Source organism: Podarcis filfolensis, assembly GCF_964270895.1.
Source record: "Podarcis filfolensis genome assembly, chromosome: 10".
NCBI lineage: Eukaryota > Metazoa > Chordata > Lepidosauria > Squamata > Lacertidae > Podarcis > Podarcis filfolensis.
In genome coordinates, this window is record NC_139612.1 from 26,861,584 (window position 1) to 26,880,297 (window position 18,714).

General features: G+C 45.2%; 1 protein-coding gene across 3 annotated transcripts in view; it reads left to right on the forward strand.

Moving 5' to 3' along the window:
• The first annotated feature begins 10,461 nt into the window (after window positions 1-10,461).
• The window catches only part of TMEM117 (transmembrane protein 117), a 215,576-nt gene continuing 207,323 nt past the window's right edge, over window positions 10,462-18,714 (forward strand). For 2 of the 3 annotated variants that reach the window (XM_083574569.1, XM_083574571.1), the window contains exon 1: window positions 10,463-11,731. The gene's annotated coding sequence lies outside the window, so the exon portion shown is untranslated. Of the gene's footprint in view, window positions 11,732-18,714 lie in introns of all 3 variants that reach the window. The other variant, XM_083574570.1, reaches the window with a different exon arrangement.

Genomic DNA, 18,714 nt, shown 5'->3' on the forward strand with positions numbered 1-18,714 from the left:
CAGCGGCAGCAGTCCTTTATGGAGCTCCTCATGCCCCGCCCTGGGCCAGGTGGTGAGTGGCAGGACTGGGGCCCTCAGGCGTTCGGCAGGGGAGTCCTCCTGGGTTAGGAATGACCACTACTTTATTGATTACAGATATAGGTGATTTTTTTGGCTCAAGCATTGGGTGTATATCCATTACAGCCCCCCATGACAAAAATTATTATTATTTTAAAAAGAGTTCCTGCTACAACAACAACAACAACAACAACAACAACAACAACAACTAATAATAATAATAATGATAAATTATAATTTTACTCTGTCCATCTGACTGGGTTGCCTCAGCCACTCTGGGCAGCTTTCAACATATGTAAGGGTAAAGGGACCCCTGACCATTAGGTCCAGTCGTAACCGACTCTGGGGTTGCGGCGCTCATCTCGCTTTATTGGCCGAGGGAGCCGACGTACAGCTTCTGGGTCATGTGGCCAGCATGACTAAGCTGCTTCTGGTGAACCAGAGCAGTGTACGGAAACACCATTTACCTTCCCGCTGGAGTGGTACCTATTTATCTACTTGCACTTTGACGGGCTTTCAGACTGCTAGGTTGGCAGGAGCAGGGACCGAACAACGGGAGCTCACCCTGTCGCGGGGATTCGAACCGCTGACCTTCTGATCGGCAAGCCCTAGGCTCTGTGGTTTAACCCACAGCGCCACCCGCGTCCCTTCAACATAATAAAATATTACACATTCAGAAACTGCCCTAAGCAGGGCTGCCTTCAGGTGTCTTCTAATGGTTGCATAGTTACTTATCTCCTTGGTTTGGGCGTCGCATAACTCCATATCCTCCAACATTTCTCTGATGAAAATGGACGTCCTAAAGAAAAGCAGGACATTCCAGGATCAAATCAGAACTGAGATGGCTTCTGTAAATCTGGGATTGTCCCTGAAAAATAGGAACATTTGGAGGGTCTGCTTTTGTACAGGAGGCTAGTTTCTCCACAGCCGTGGTCCTCAAGCTTTTTCCTCTGGGCCACACTGTAAAAATAAAAATTTGCTTGTGACACACTGAATTTTTTTATTGGTGAGAAATGCATTGGAAAACAAAAAGAAACAACTCCAAGCAGTGCTTGATTTATAACATAGAACAAGATGACTATAATATGATCACAGGGCAACCAGAAAGTAAAACAATGCAACTACATAAGAACTTGAATGATTCCCAAAATATAATAATAAACAAGCCTCTTACATATGTACCTTAAGTATGTACTGTACAGTGGTACCTTGGGTTAAGTACTTAATTCATTCCGGAGGTCCGTTCTTAACCTGAAACTGTTCTTAACCTGAAGCACCACTTTAGCTAATGGGGCCTCCCGCTGCTGCCGCGCAGCCGGAGCACGATTTCTGTTCTCATCCTGAAGCAAAGTTCTTAACCTGATGCACTATTTCTGGGTTAGTGGAGTCTGTAACCTGAAGCGTATGTAATCTGAAGCGTACCGGTATGTAACCCGAGGTACCACTGTATATACAAACTCAGTGAGAGTCGTGAGCTTGCTTTTGCCAGTTACTCTCATTTATATTAGCTCTAATCTGAGACAGACAAATTAGATTGAAAAGAGATCTATCCATATTCTGCAAATTAAAGAAAAATATATGCTGTACTACACTGAAATGTTTAGATGCTTCTTTGATTGCCCTGCCACACTTGCCACCCTCTTCTGCCACACCAGTGTGGTGCACCCATACCCTTTGAGAACCCGCTCCACAGGCTTACTCGCCGTTCTTCTCCATCTAGACATACAAGAGGATTGGTTGAGGGCACATTTCAGGCTGACTAAAATGTTCAAGAACATACGAAGGGATTGATGGATCCAGCCAGCAGCCCGTCTAGTCTAGCATCCTGCTCTTGCAGTGATCAGGCAGGAGATTCCAACTAAAGGACTAAACAGAGTACTACAGGACCACACTTGGCTGAGGGTCCCCACCGTTGCTCTACAGATTTACTGAGAAGTAAGCCCTGTTGAATCAATGGGAATTACCCCCTGGTATTTTCTTGGGAGAAAAGCAATGACAAACCTAGATAGCATCTTAAAAAGCAGAGACATCACCTTGCCAATAAAGGTCTGTATAGTCAAAGCTATGGTTTTCCCAGTAGTGATGTATGGAAGTGAGAGCTGGACCATAAAGAAGGCTGATCGCCGAAGAATTGATGCTTTTGAATTATGGTGCTGGAGGAGACTCTTGAGAGTCCCATGGACTGCAATAAGAACAAACCTCTCCATTCTGAAGGAAATCAGCCCTGAGTGCTCACTGGAAGGACAGATCGTGAAGCTGAGGCTCCAGTACTTTGGCCACCTCATGAGAAGAGAAGACTCCCTGGAAAAGACCCTGATGCTGGGCAAGATGGAGGGCACAAGGAAAAGGGGACGACAGAGGACGAGATTGTTGGACAGTGTTCTCAAAGCTACCAGCATGAGTTTGACCAAACTGCAGGAGGCAGTGGAAGACAGGAGTGCCTGGCGTTCTCCGGTCCATGGGGTCACGAAGAGTCGGACACGACTAAATGACTAAACAACAACAAAGTGTTTGGTATAGGATTGCAGCCTTGATTTGAAAAGGGGCTTTTTGTTTTTGCCAGTCCACTATAGTTTTTAAGTCACTTACTAGGAGTAAGACACATTTATTTCAACGTGATTCGAAATGCTCTCCTACTGGCTTTTCTTTGTTGTTGTTTCTCATGTCAAATTTGTGTTCTTTTATTCATTTGCATGCAGAACGGCCTGTTTGCCTTGTGGCGCATTGTTGGCTGGTTGCATTGGAAATGAGCAGGCAAATGAACTCCTGAGCATGTGGGTGAGGACATTAGGTAGGTCCTGCTCAGCCTCCCAGGACACTCTGTAACTGACCTGAAGGTGGCCATCCATTGAACAAAACTTTAAAGGGAGATTGCAATGTGAACCCACTGTATTCCAATACATCACGAGGTTCAGTACTGCCACTTGTAACTTGAACTGGCATAATCCAGTTTCATCATACCCCCAGAGCAATCCAAATCTACCTTGTGTGGTGAGTGTGTGGAATTGGATTGAGGTGTCCCTCTGCCCAGCTGTGCTAGCTAAACTGGCTTCTTCCTGGCACAGAGCATCCTCTTCTGACTTCTGAAGGGATGCCCACTGGCAACAGCTAGCAGAAGACCCTGAAACAGGACATTTTGGAGGCAGGGAGTGGCTAAGCTGATCCAGAATCTGGTCTGGGTCCAGCCATGCTGCATTGTAAAGCCTCACTGGTCCTACCAGTCAGTGACCAAGACATTATCTCCTACATGTTCAGCTTACCAGTGTCAGAATGGGTGTGAACAGTCACTGTTAATAAAACAATAATCTGCCCCTGTACTTCTTTGCATTGCCTTTCCTTCTGACCTTATTGTATGCAATCCCCACCCCAAACCATGTATATATGCACCTGCAATTCAGGATCACACCTCAGGCACCGGATGAAGTGCCCACGAAAGCTGTGCTATAAGAAATAGATTTGTCTTTAAGGTACCAGGCTACTCTTTGTTGATTTTGCTGCAAGAGGCTAACACAGCTACCTCTCTGGAAATTAAAGCTCACCACTAAAACATCCCCATTTATATTTGGTGCCTAGGAGCCATCAAGCTACAAAGTGGAAAAAGATAGTTTCACAGAAAAGATGCCCCGCTACTAAGAAAGCTGTTTAGTCACCTGTCTCACCCGTAAAGTTACGGAGAGGTGTGCAGAGGCAGAATAATGATTTAGTAACTAAACTGGTTGATGTAAGAGTAGGTGGCATTTCACCTCATCAGAGTTTGTTTTGAGGTGATGGTTTGGAAAATCCACTGCACTACCTATTTCCTGACGGAACTCCACAATGCTGCTCTGTTGAAAATGGAAAAGCAGGGCCTAAGACATGTTCTGACTTGTCCATTGATTTCAATAAGTCTATTCTGTGTATGCCTTGGTTGGATGCCATCCCAGTCCTTCAGTAGGACTACTCAGCTGTGACAGTGTTTGCTCATCTGTTCAAGTGCCAGCAGAATCAACTTTGTTGCCTGAGGCAAAGGGAAGCAGTAGTATTCCAGGTGATGTGTCTGTCTTAGGCTTGTAAAGGTTGAGTATCACATCTTTATTAACCTTGTTTTCATGATTATTGGGGTCAGCCCAGCAGTTTTGCTCTTTCAGCTCTGGATCCCGGAAGCACGCAGTTAATCCATAAAACCACATCTTTATTACAGTGACTGAGATGCCTAGGCAAAACCTCATGTATACAAAGGTTTTGCCCAATAGAAGAGAGCAGCGGCCTTAGCAACAAAGATAATAAGAATATGTAAAAATGGATTGATAATGGATGAAAATACATAGTTATAATGTGTTGAGATATTGAGTCAAGATAAATGAAAGAGGGTAAGGATTTGCTGAACTAATCATGTGAATGGGAATACAAAAAAGGGAGGTGTGAGGAGGTCAGGGAAATAAGCAAACGAAATTTAAGATAGAAAAAACTAATTTGTTTTTAATTTTTTCTATTTATCTTTGTATGTATTTTGTATCTTTTTCTATATGTTTTTTTGTATTTTTTGTAATTTTTCTTCTTTTTTTCCTGTTTTCTTTTTACTCTGTAATTCTTTGTTTTTTGTAAAATTTCAATAAATATCTTTAAAAAAAGAAGAAGAAGAAGAGAGCAGCGGCTGACTAAATGTCTCGGAAGGAGTTCTATATCCCATGTGGAAGCACATAAAAGGACCGGCCTCCGGTAATCAGCTCCTGCCTAATCTCTAGAGGGATCTGCAATGGAGGATGCCCAATGACAACTTCAGGAAATGGTCAGGCTTATGTGGAGATGCCTAGGTTCAGATGGGCAGGACCTAAGCTGCTTACAGGGTTTTATAGGTCAACACAACCATGAAATTGTATCCAGAAACAAACCGGAAACCAGTGAGGACAATTAAGCCCCCTTATAAAATGCTCAATATAATTAGTCCTAGCTAATAATAATAATAATAATTTATAACCTGCCCATCTGGCTGGGTTTCTCCAGCCACTCTGGGTAGCTTCCATCAAAAGATTAAAATACAATAATTCATCAAATATTAAAAACTTCCCTAAACAGGGCTGCCTTCAGATGTCTTCTAAAAATCAAATAGTTGTTTATTTCTTTGACATCTGATGGGAGGGCGTTCAACAGGGTGGGTGCCACTACCGAGAAGGCCCTCTGCCTGGTTCCCTGTAACTTCACTTCTCACAATGAGGGAACCACCAGAAGGCCCTCGGAGCTGGACCTCAGTGTCCGGGCCGAACAATGGGAGCGGAGATGCTGCTTCAGGTATACTGGGCAAGGAAGTCTTGCTGCTGTATTTTGAACAAGATGAAGACTTTTCAGAGACAGGCTAACGTCACAGTAACAAGGCATGGATCACTGTAGCACCGGCATCTTTTGCCAGGAGAGGACTAATCGGAGTTGGTGAAAGGTGTTTCTGGTCACGGATGCTGTTTTGCCATCACTTTCCAGGCCTTGTCTAACAGCACTCCCAAGTTGTGAAGCTGATCTTTGAGGCAGGGGATGGGGAACCCAATCGGGTTGGCTGGAACCTGGGTTCCCCTGTCTAAAGGGCACCACCCACTTGTCAATCATTATGATGCTCCATTGGGAACTCTGCAGTTCAGCCAATCCCAGTAGGCTTGCTCTTGTTGCTGGTGAGCTGAATGTTGGTGACCACAAGCCTCCCTTGCCCAGGGAGAATTGTGTGAACACTTTAAGGCTCACAGTTGTTCACGGGCAGCTGCATCCCCACCTGCCCCACACCTGAGATATGATGTCAAGTGGTGAGACAGGTGGTCATGATTTAGGGGATACAACCTCACAGGCAAATTGGACCATGACAGGACAAATTAAACTTCTGGGTCAGATGCTTAAGGGATGCTTAAGGGGCTACAGCAGCTGAATACCAACTTCTCTGTAAGCTGGCATTGGCGTCTTTATATTGTTTGGCCTGAGTTATTAGCCCAGTCTAGCTCATTACTGACTCAAGACACCTGTCAAGGGCATCGACCTGCAAGTTTGGATTAGATGAAAAGGAGAAGGCTGGGTGTCCTCAGCATGCTGATGGTATATTTTCTGGATCTCTTATTAGTTGGGCTTTGGTGAGGATAAATGAAATGTCAAAGGTAACCTGTCATCACTTTTAAGGTGATCTAAATTTATTTCCATGTTGTCTTTGTCCAGTGGAGTCCATTGGTGCTGGAGGAGACTCTTGAGAGTCCCATGGACTGCAAGAAGATCAAACCTATCCATTCTTAAATCAGCCCTCAGTGCTCACTGGAAGGACAGATCGTGAAGCTGAGACTCCAATACTTTGGCCACCTCATGAGAAGAGAAGACTCCCTGGAAAAGACCCTGATGTTGGGAAAGATGGAGGGCACAAGGAGAAGGGGACGACAGAGGATGAGATGGTTGGACAGTGTTCTCGAAGCTACAAACATGAGTCTGACCAAACTGCGAGAGACAGTGGAAGACAGAAGTGCCTGGCGTGCTCTGGTCCATGGGGTCACAAAGAGTCGGACACGACTAAACGACTAAACAACAACAAATGTGATGTTTACCTGTATTTGTCAGGCTTCTGGGAATCCAATCCGTCCCACGGTGGCAGCCAAGAAGCAGATAAACAAGAAGAATGCTCACCAAGTAATTTATTCAATACTCACAGAGAGAGATGAAGGAATGCAGTTGCTCCGAGTAAAATCCCACCCCCTCATCTCTTCTAGTCACCCCTGCACCAGCTACTCTGAGCTTTCTGCCTCTGAGCTCTCTGTTCTACTACTCTCAATGCTCGTCTGGTCCTAGGGGGCGGGGTGGGGGTGGTCACGAATGCTTTCCAAAGACACTGAGTCTGTCAGCTATCTCTCCCCTGGTACTTCTTCCTGCTGTTCCTCTCCCAATATTTCCCAGCTTCTCCCCTTTGCAGCCTCTTAACTATGACCTTCTGCAAACCACTGTTCTAAATCTATACTGTCCTCCTGTTCTAGGGAAGGTTCAGGTGAAGGGGGGGCAGCGGTCCTCACCATTCCTCCTCAGTCCAGCCTCTGACAGTATTTCACATTAAAAAACCCAACACAGATTTTTAATAGATTTTAATGCAAGGATATCTATATATATAACCTTGGCTAGCATTGACTGATAAAGTGGGTTACTTTGCTACTCCAGAAAACTGTGGCTTGTGAAGTGAATACATATCATGGACTTTTCCTTTCTGAATAGAACACGATGTCCTAAAGCTATTGTGCAGCAATTCGCTTTTCTCTTCTCTGTCCTGTAAATGACACCATAGTGGTACAGTTGAATTGACAAATTTAGAAGCTGGCGATAAAGCCAGGATGCAGGAATGAATAGAAGACTCTGCTCATGGTGTTAAATTACAACGTTGTTCAAGGCTGGGCGGAGAGCTGGTGCAGAATTCAGCGGCCAGGTTTCTCACCTGAGTTTGAGCATATAACACCAATCCTGACCCAGCTGCACTGACTGCCAGTTAGTATCTGGGCCCAATTCAGTGTGGAAAGTCTAAGCTATAGTTTATTCTAGAACTGAAAACAAAATTCTGAGCTCAGTGTACGTCTTTTGCAACAGCCTCTATTCCGTGGAGATCAGAGTTCTAGTAAGAGCCGGCCCTACTGTTAGACAGATTGAGGCAGCTTTCTCTGACGGCAGATGCTGGAGCTACGGGGAGCAGCAGCAAGGTGAGATGAGGACACACTGGCATGTGCCACACAGTCTGCCTTGCATTCTTTAATAAGCTGTCCTGCTGCCTTTATGTACTGGAAGATGCTGCCTCATCAGCCATGTTAAATTAAGTAGGATATTGATTTGACAGTCCATTCATCTTCTGTACATGGAATGGAAAAGGGTGCCATTTTGTCCTTTACCATAGGCAGCAAAATATCTTCTGCCAGCCCTGTTTCTTGTGAAAACCATCAATCCCGGAAGTCCTGTAATAGCCAAGGTAGCTGATGCCTGCCTATAGTTGTTATACAGTAGTACCTCAGGTTAAGTACTTAATTCATTCTGGAGGTCTGTTCTTAACCTGAAACTGTTCTTAACCTGAAACACCACTTTAGCTAATGGGGCCTCCTGCTGCCGTGCCGCCGCTGAGCGATTTCTGTTCTCATCCTGAAGCAAAGTTCTTAACCCGAGGTACTATTTCTGGGTTAGTGAAGTCTGTAACCTGAAGCGTATGTAACCTGAAGCGTATGTAACCCGAGGTACCACTGTATATGTAAACATTTTACCAGAGTATTGTCAGATTAGAAGAAACTGTTCTTTCTGGTAGAGATTTGGTATTTTGCTTAGCAAGCAATAACTTGGGTCTCCATTGGAGTCCTCAAAAACTTTCTTTTTTAATAATAAAAAAGAGCATGATTTCAGTGAAGCTTCCTAAAGCCCCAATCCTAACTCAGAAGTCCTACTGAATTCAATTAGACTTAGTTCTACGAAAGTAGGTAGGGTTGCAGTAAAAGTTACATAAATAGAAATTGAGATGGTTCGGCTGGCACACATAGCAAGAAGTATAGCCACTGAAAACAAGCAAACATAAAATATGTGCCTCAAAGGGCAGATGCATTTTGTAGTGCCAGAGAACTCTTTTCCTTGAAGGCAAAGTCAAGAAACCAATTACTGTGTCTTTATGGGACAAGCATAAGGAACCATTTCCATTATACAAACAAGGGAAGCATTGTATTGTATGGTACATCATAAACAAATGTGTGATGCGCGAGTTTGTCTTAGTGGTGTGTCTCACAGGCATGTTGCAAAGGCCATCCATTCCAAGATAAGAAATGCAAATCAGTTTGCATCTTCAAAAGTCAATACAAAGAACCAACAGGTAAAAGAGTTACTAGAGATGTTGCCGAAATTTCAGATTATATGCTTTGCTACATGAATTTATCCACCTTTATTACAAATTAGGAACATAGGAAGCAGTTAGTTGGTACGTATATTTATTTTGGTCAAGGACCAGTAGAGAAGGTAGGAATAATAATAATAATAATAATAATAATAATAATAATAATAGTTTATTATTTGTACCCCGCCCATCTGGCTGGGTTTCCCCAGCCACTCTGGGCGGCTTCCAACAAAGATGAAAGATACACTAAAATGTCACATATTAAAAACTTCCCTGAACAGGGCTGCCTTCAGATGTCTTCTGAATGTCAGGTAGATGTTTATCGCTTTGACATCTGATGGGAGGGCGTTCCACAGGGCAGGCGCCACTACCGAGAAGGCCCTCTGCCTGGTTCCCTGTAACTTGGCCTCTCGCGGTGAGGGAACCGCCAGGAGGCCCTCGCAGCTGGACCTCAGTGTCCGGGCAGAATGATGGGGGAGGAGACGCTCCTTCAGATATACTGGACCAAGGCCGTTTAGGGCTTTAAAGGTCAGCACCAACACTTTGAATTGTGCTCGGAAACGTACTGGGAGCCAATGTAGGTCTTTCAAGACCGGTGTTATATGGTCTCGGCGGCCGCTCCCAGTCACCAGTCTAGCTGCCGCATTCTGGATTAGTTGTAGTTTCCGGGTCACCTTCAAAGGTAGCCCCACGTAGAGCGCATTGCAGTAGTCCAAGCAGGAGATAACCAGAGCATGTACCACTCTGGCGAGACAGTCTGCAGGCAGATAGGGTCTCAGCCTACGTACCAGATGGAGCTGGTAAACAGCTGCCCTGGATACAGATTTGACCTGTGCCTCCATGGACAGCTGTGAGTCCAAAATGACTCCCAGGCTGCGCACCTGGTCCTTCAGGGGCACAGTTACCCCATTCAGGACCAGGGAATCCTCCACACCTGCCCGCCTCCTGTCCCCCCAAAACAGTACTTCTGTCTTGTCAGGATTCAACCTCAATCTGTTAGCCGCCATCCATCCTCCAACCGCTTCCAGACACTCACACAGGACCTTCACTGCCTTCACTGGTTCTGATTTAAAAGAGAGGTAGAGCTGGGTATCATCCGCATACTGATGAACACCCAGCCCAAACCTCCTGATGATCTCTCCCAGTGGCTGCATGTAAATGTTGAAAAGCATGGGGGAGAGGACAGAACCCTGAGGCACCCCACAAGTGAGAGCCCAGGGGTCTGAACACTCACCCCCCCACCACTTTCTGAACACAGCCCAGGAGGAAGGAGCGAAACCACTGTATGACAGTGCCCCCAGCTCCCAGCCCCTCAAGACGGTCCAGAAGGATGTTATGGTCGATGGTATCAAACGCCGCTGAGAGATCCAGCAGAACTAGGAAACAGCTCTCACCTTTGTCCCTAGCCCGCCGGAGATCATCAACCAGTGCGACCAAGGCAGTTTCAGTCCCATGATGAGGCCTGAACCCCGACTGGAAGGGATCCAAATGGTCCGCTTCTTCCAGGCGCTGCCTGGAGTTGTTCAGCAACCACTCGCTCAATCACCTTGCCCAAGAAAACAGAATGCATAAAACACAATATAATAAACACATTAAATATGAAATTTAAAACAATGTAGAACATAAAACAGTAAGAAACATGAAATGATATGCTTAAATGAAGAAGAGTGGTGCAAGGTGTTAATAATTTTAAAATTAAGGCAAGATCCTGAGCCAACTCCTCGAGGCCGAGGTCCCCCCCCAAAAAAATATATTTTAGGGGGGCAGGCCCATCCAGAGTGTATGTATAGTGGCACTGCCATTGAAATAGTGTGTGTGTGTTGCATATTGTGATCGATTTTGCCAGGCAGGGCTTATCTGGGCAATATTTTATTCAAGTTGGCACCCTTGTTGCAGATAAAAATACTGGCAGGATTATTGTAATAACCTGCAGTTACGTAAGAGTATATATTTAAAGAAGACTAAAAAATAATGTTAATTTGGATATGCAGAAGATATTAAAAATAAATTTAAGGAACCGCAGAAGGAAGTCAAGTTTTAAAATGTGAGAATGACTGTAAAATCAATGAAATGTCTAGATCTGAAAAATATAAATATTTCTTTTTTAAACAAGTTGGCACCCTTGTCAACTGAGACGGGGAGGAAGCTGATACTATTGCAGACCCACAGGTCAGATGCTCACTCAGAGCAGTTCCACTGCTACAGCTGTCCTACCCTGCAGGGTTTATGCTACCCCAGGAACCTTCCACGTGGGAAGAGCTGGAGGAGATGCCAGACGCAGAAGCCCATCTCTGGGCTTCTGGGCTCTGGGTGACTTACAGCCAGCTCCGGCGTGCGACGAGCGGGAGGCGGGCGACCTTGGGAGGGGAGCAGAGCAGCCTCTCTCCTCCTCCGGCCGGGCCTCTCGTGCGCCCTCGTTCCCTCGGCGCGCCCAGCTCTCCAAATCCGAGATGCCCCCGGCGGATGCGCGCTAGTTTCTTCCAGCGAGGCCTGGAAAGGGAAGGCGAGAAAGAGAGAAGGGAGAGAGGCGAGGGAGCCCGGATTGCAGCCGCAGCCGGCCTTGTCGCAGGGAGCCAGCAGCGAGGGACGGATCCGGCGTCCGCGGGCTCCTCCTGGCCAAGCGATCCCTTGGAGACGTCCTCCGGGAAAGCCCGCTAAGGGCAGCGGCCCGAGGGGCGGCCCCAGGGCGTGGGCTGCCGGCGGGCTGCGCTCCCCCGCGTCCGCCCGCGGGATATTTATAGCCGGCCGAGGAGGCGACTGTCTCGCGTGGCGCCGGAGCCGCGCAGGGAAGGAGAAAGGCCGGTTCTGGAGGGCAGCGTGCCTGCGCAGGACGCGGTGAGTCAAGTGCGCGCTGCCTCCGCGGGCGCCCGCCCCTTCCCCACCCTCCCACTCCGCGATCGCGCGTGTTAAAAGGGAGGGGGGAGCCGCGGCTCGGCCCTGCCCGGAGCGGCATTGGGCTCAGACGGGAGCCCCACACTTTCCCACGCGAGAGGGGCCGGGGCTTAAGACCGCGAGGGAGCCCGGGGAGAAAACGTTTGGGGTTATGTAGCCGTGGGAAAGGCACTCTGCACGTGCTCGCTCCGAGGGTCCGGCGCTGAAGATCGGACCTCAACCTTAGTGGTGGCTTTTTATTATTCTTTGGGGGGTGGGTTATCGTCAAGAAGGTCCACAGAAGGTAATTTTCGCTGGTATATTTTTATCTCATCTCTTGTGTGAAAATGGTGTTTGTGTGTGTGTGGAGTGGGTGGTGGTGGTGTTGATGCACACTTTCTAAAAATAAGCGTTTGGTAGGGGAGCGGACATCCCCCTCAACCCTGTGAGTGGAAATAGTATTCCTGGAATAAATTCAAAAGAAGCCTACGTTTCGGTGCTTGCGTGTTGATGAGCCCCTCGCCATTGGCTTTGAACCTCCACTTTACAATGCAGCCCGCCCCCTACATCTGGGGTTGCTTCCGTGTTCCTATAGCCCCTTAGCAGGTTTGTTTTTAAAGCCCCATTGTTGAGAGGCTTCTCTGCCTCCCGCAATGTTTCTTTTCCAAAATGCATCCCTAGCCCTGAAAACACTTACCCCTAATCGCAGATGCCTGGGATTGACGGGTCCTCTGTTATTAGCCTTGCATGACCCAGAACTGAGAACGGGCTTGGGGGCTAAATCTGGGCAAGTTCTTGTTGGAATTAAGCCCTGTTTTTCCTATACCCTTTTAAAGTGAGAATAGGTATATGGTTAATGTAAGGCTCAGACTTGTATCATGTCCATTAGCTCTGCCTCCTCTTCTGTTTAACGTGCCTTTTCTGGTGTGTCCTATTGTAAAACCCTGTCGTATAAACCTGGCATAATGCTGACCAGGAAACACAGTTGGTTTGCATTTGCTTATTTTTGTAGTGTTGTAGGAATAGAGATGATGTCTCATAGTGGCAAACGAAATGGCTCCCAGTTCAAATCTAACAATGCTTGACATCTGATCTTCCTTTCAGTCCCTCGTTTGAAACATGGGGATATCATTGTCCTACTTTACAGTCCGGCTGTATGTATTGCTAGTATAAGGTATATGAAATCAACTATATGAGGGACAATGTGTGCTATATATCAGGGGCGGCTAATATATGGCCTTCTGGGTATTGCTGGATGGGCATCAGTCAGCATGCCCAATGGTTAGGGATGATGGGAGCAGTAATCCAACATCTGTAGAGATGAAATTCTCCCACTGCTGGGCTGCATAGTTATCTTTCTCCTCACTAGTGCTTTGATATCTAAAACCCCACAAAAGTATATTTTTGTTTAAAAGTTCTTTTAGAGATCAAAATGATGGTTTTAAAATTATGGCTTTCTTGTTTTGATCTTAGTCCCATGAGTCTACTTCCCTTGCTCATATACACACTGAATAAATTCATTTATTGCCCTGACAGTAACTTTTTCACAACATCTAGGTAACTTTCTGAATTATTTAGATAAGATTTGGTTATATAGTTGCCTGAAACATCACCAATTGCTCATGTTAAAAACCACTAGTGTTGTTTAAATGATGGCAAATACTGGATCCAGTGATTTATAAAGAGCGCTGTTTGCTTTCACACTTGTCACCAAACAAATGTTGCAATTATCTCTGGCATTTCTTAAATCTTGCTTTTCTAGTTCCTGTGACTTTGACACAATTGTTTTGTTGCCAGTTACATTCTTTAAGAAAGATCTATGGATCTATTTACTGGAACACCGTTCTGGAAAAACACACAATAGATGCTTTGTTATCTTTATCAATGCAAAATGAAGCTGCAGAATGAACTGGCTGTGTGTTTTTTGATGGAACAAACAGTATGCTCAGTTTTAAATTCCTTTACTGAAGTTCAGATTTCGCAGACCTTTATTTTTAAATCAGAATCCTAAAGAACAGTACAGTGGAATGCATGTCTGTGGAATGTATTCTTTGCAATCAGTTTAGGTTTGGATACAATAAATTGATTAGTACACTTCAGCATTGAAGTGTATGAAAGCCTCCATAGTTTGGCTGCAGAGATTGTCCTCTTGCTAACATTGAGCCACAGTTTCTGTTAAGCAATCTGTCAGACCATTGATTCTGTCAACTGTCTACTACAGAGAGAAGGGCTCTCTGGATATTGTTTGATTCCAGTTCTCATCAGGCAATGGGGGGGAAGGAAGTAGTCGTCCACTAACATCTAATGGGCCGTGACTTTGGCTTTCCAAGCCTGGCAGATGTCTTTTCCAGCCCTGCCACCTAAGATCCATTAACTAGAGATTCCAGGTAATTTACCTGTTCCTTTATTCATGCTTGGAGCCACAACACTGCTGTTTCCCTTATTCAGTGTTTTGTACTTGAGAGACACTTCTTCTCCGGTAATAGTGCATATAGATGCATACAACTTATGATACTTGTATATATATATACATGTATTCATATCACTTGTTTTTTGTATTTTATTTGAATTGTGAATGTAAATTGTAAATGGCCTGTGTGCCCATTTATAACCCAGAGGAGTTATAAACCACTCAGCTACCGAGCACACACAGAAGAACCTAAAATGAGCCTGCAGGATCAGGCCAATGGCCTATTTAATCCAGCTTCTTGTTCTCACAGTGGCCATCCTGATACCCCGGGGGAAAATTTGCAAGCAGGATTTGAGCCCAGGAGCACTCTTGCCCTCCTGCGGTTTCCAACAACTGGTTTTCAAAAGCATTACTGCCTCTAGCCATGGAGGAAGAGCATAGCACACCAGGACCTTTGATATTGGCAACAGCAGAATGATTCTTTCATGCCACATTTCAGTGGCTGGGGAGGGACAGAGAGACCCCGGGAATTCCAAGAAAGACCTCTGCAGGCACATGTGTGCTCACTGATACTGCCCTGGCGGACCCCCCCCCCGCCAAGCTGTCTGACGTGATGCATGAGCAATACTAGACGGGGCGAACAGAAAGTATATGTTGCTGCATGTGTAGCTGTCGTGCATGGTGCTCAGTGTATATCTTTATTTTTTTAAAAAACCACACCACTCTAAAGTGGAACTCAAGGCAGCTAACAACCTGATAAGAAATGTAGGGATTGTAAAAGTTAAAGCAATGCACAGCACAGTTCTATACCTGCCTAAGGGGGCAAACTAACAGGGGGTAGGGCTGGATTGGGTAGTGGCATCCCTCCATCCATCCCTGCTGGTCTTTACTTGCAAAGTGAAACCATTGAGCCTCTTGGGCTTGCTGATTGGAAGGTTGGTGGTTTGAATCCCCGCAATGGAGTGAGCTCCTGTTGCTCTGTCCCAGCTCCTGCCAACCCAGCAGTTTGAAAGCATGCCAATGCAAGTAGATAAATAGGTACCATTGCGGCAGGAAGGTAAATGGCATTTCCGTGCACTCTGGTTTCTGTCACGGTTTTCCGTTGCTCCAGTAGTGGTTTAGTCATGCTGGTCATATGACCCGGAAAGCTGTCTATGCCAGTTTCCTCTGCCTGAAAGTGAGATGAGTGCCGCAACCCCATAGTCGCCTTTGATTGGACATAACAGTCCAGGGCTCCTTTACCTTTACCTTTACCTTTACCTTGCAGAGTTCCACAATTCTGGGGTGTTCCAGGGTGTTCTGCTGTTCCAAACAGTTGCCCAGTGGCCCCATGGTTACAAGGAGGTCCCAGCTTCCTCTGTCTTGATGGGCCACTTCTATGTAGACAGTGCTTTCTGAGTGGCAAAAGTCAGACTTCATACACACACACGCACGACACATTCCGTTCAGCTGTCTTGAAAACCGAGCTTGCCCCTTTCTTTTAATTTGGGATGGAGCTGCTGCTCTGCCTTTGCGTTTTCTTTTATGAGTTGCTTTTTGATGGTTTTATGGTCTGTTATTATTTTATGGTAAGCTGTTATGAGGGCCCTTGTGGCTTAAAAGCCACCTATAAATTTAAATGTGTGCCTTTTCTAAGGAGGAAAAGCTTCCTTGGCATAAGGCATATCCTTTATCCCAATTCAAGCATTATACCCATGAGTAAATAAAAGAAAGGAGAAGGGGGAGCTGGAAGCTTGCGCAGCTCACAGAGGCTGTGTACACACATAACATCTGAAACGCACTGGAGCGGTTTGTACCCAGGGTTTTGCATTGGTACACACCATCATGCGATGACATCATTTAAAGCAGCAGCTACGCTTTCAAACTAGTGCACAGCAATGTTCTCTATTCCCTTGCAACTAGTGCTATTTTTCTAGAAAAAGAGGTGCCAGAGCTCGCCATGAGCAGCTCCCTCCTTCTCTTAGAACGGCAGTGGTGCCCACCTTAGATGTGCCAGAAAGTACCTGAGAGGTGCTGGAACTCACTTCTGATGAGTTCCAGCTGAAAAACAGCCCTGCCTGTAAGCCTTGGGTCAGCGTTCAGGGTTGGATTCAGTGCCGTGAATATTCTTCTTATATTACTTTCTGGCTCAAGCCCCCATCTAGGAAAGCTGAGACTCCAGTTTGGATGTCTGAGGAGCAGCCTTCCCACAACACAACGTTTCCTGCTTGGCAGGGGGTTGGACTCGATGGCCCTTGTGGTCTCTTCCAACTCTATGATTCTATGATTCTAACACGCCCCCTACTCCTAAGCTTCATGCAAGCAGTGTTATTTCTTCAGCTAAGAACAATGGATCAAGAAGAGGTTAACAATAGAGGGAGAAGTACACAAATGGGTGGGAACCTCCATGTACTCAGCTGCAGATTTCCCCCCACCCTGTCAACTTGTGGAGGGCATGTGGGACAGTGATTTGGGGAGTGGAGGAAGAACTAGCACTCTGATTCCCATGATCTCCACTCAGATATTTCTTGTAATTTATTCTTAACATCATCTTTTAAAATCTTAACCAACAATTTGGTTTTATTCTTGTTGATTTTGAGACCCACCACTTCTCCAAATTTATTTATTTCATCGAGTCCCCTTGGGATTGATTCTATTGGATCTTCTTCTGATATCATCACATCATCTCAAAATACCTTTAGTTTGTTTGCTCTTTGTCCCACTTTTATTCCTTTAATTTGTTGATTAGTTCTTGTTCTTTGCACCAATACTTCTAAAACTACTATGAACAATAAGAGTGATAGCTGGCAGCCTTGTTTTGTTCCTTTGGTTATTTTACAATTTTCCGTCAATAAATTACTCACCATCAATTTTGTTGATTGATCTGTATATATCACCTTCACTCCCCTTATAAAAGTGTCCCCACATCCCATAGACTCCATTACTTTAAGCATAAAATTCCAGGAGACATTATCAAATGCTTTCTCAGCGTCCAAAAACATTGTAAATTCTGCTCACTTGTGAGTATAACCCTTAATAGGGCTGTCCAGAATGGTTCTATCTGGAGTATTCTTAATATTGTCACCTTGGCTCCTTGCATTCATTAAAAGTGAATGTTACTAATGCCAACAGTCCTAAGGTCTATCTCAGTTGAGTCATTCATTTACTGGCATACTGTGCAGCTATTAAGAGAAGTCCAAGGTGATTTGCAGGAAAACCTGTTCTTAGACTATAGTGAGATGCTTGCTTCTAGGTAAGTCTGCAACATGCAGTTGAGGATAGCTTTTTAAATCACTCAATTACAGGGATTAGTCAGGAGATATAGACAAACAGACAGACAGACAGACAGATAGATAGATATGTAGATAGGTTGGATCTTGTCGCCTTCAACTTGCACACCTTTGAATCCAACCCATTATTTTTAATACAAGTAACTATAAATCCTGTTGATGATCAGTGCTCCATCTATGACACGTGCATCAATTAAAACATGGGTGGGGACCCTATGGTCACCATTTTACACATTAGTATGGTTGGATGTGTTTCCAAGTTTCCTTCTGTCTGTCTGCACCAGTGGATGGAAAGGGGCCATGGATGACTTCATATATGTCCTATGTTTTCAAATGGAATCAAAGCTGTTTTAGGGAAGACACAGCATTTCTCAAGAAACTACAGTATAGGTGTGGGTTGTGGCCAACACTGTGTGTTCACAGCTTCACAAACCTGTGGTGGGAGCACACTGGATGTGAAGCACACAGGAGGCTGTGCATGGCTGAGGTGTTGCAGGACTTCATCAGGCCAAGTCAGTATGGCCAGAGGTTAAGGATGATGAGGGTTGTATCTTTGGAGGGCCACAGGTTCTAAAACCAAAGGAAGTCTTCTGTTTGCTTCAGACCCATTGTTTTTATCCATATGCAAATTTAATTGACAAATGCACCAGTTAATTAAAATATTCGTGATTTATCAGTTCACTGTATTCAATTACGCTCACTTCCAGCCTAAATAAACACCCTGGAGTAAGTTATGTGATCTCAGCAGGACCTAGTTCTGAGTAGACATGCAAGATGTCTTGACTTGGGTGAAAATCCTGCTTCTGTGTGCTCGTCGGAACTTTTCTATTAGTTGAATATTGAAGCATTTGCATGCATGAGGCTTACATTGCCTTGGAGCCTCTCCCACCCTATTTATGTAAACATGGGCCCCAAATCCAGAGTAGGTTAGTTGTGCTTAAGTCCCATTGAAATCAATAGAACTGGTTAGTTGTGACTCATTTTACAACCCATTGATTCCAGTGGAACTATAGTCCAGCTGACTTCCTTTGGACTTCCACCGTTAATCTAGAAAAGAAGTGAAAGAGCTAGAATAACAGAATTGTGGAGTTGGAAGGTATCATCAAGTCCAGCCCCCTGCAATGAAATGAGAATGAAAATTCTGGCTTCTGTGGATTCCATCTTCCCTATCAATTGAAGCAAAAGCTGCTCTTTGCCTAAATCAGTGTTTCCCAAACTTGGGTCTGTTTTTGGACTACAAATCCCATCATCCCTGATCACTGGTCCTG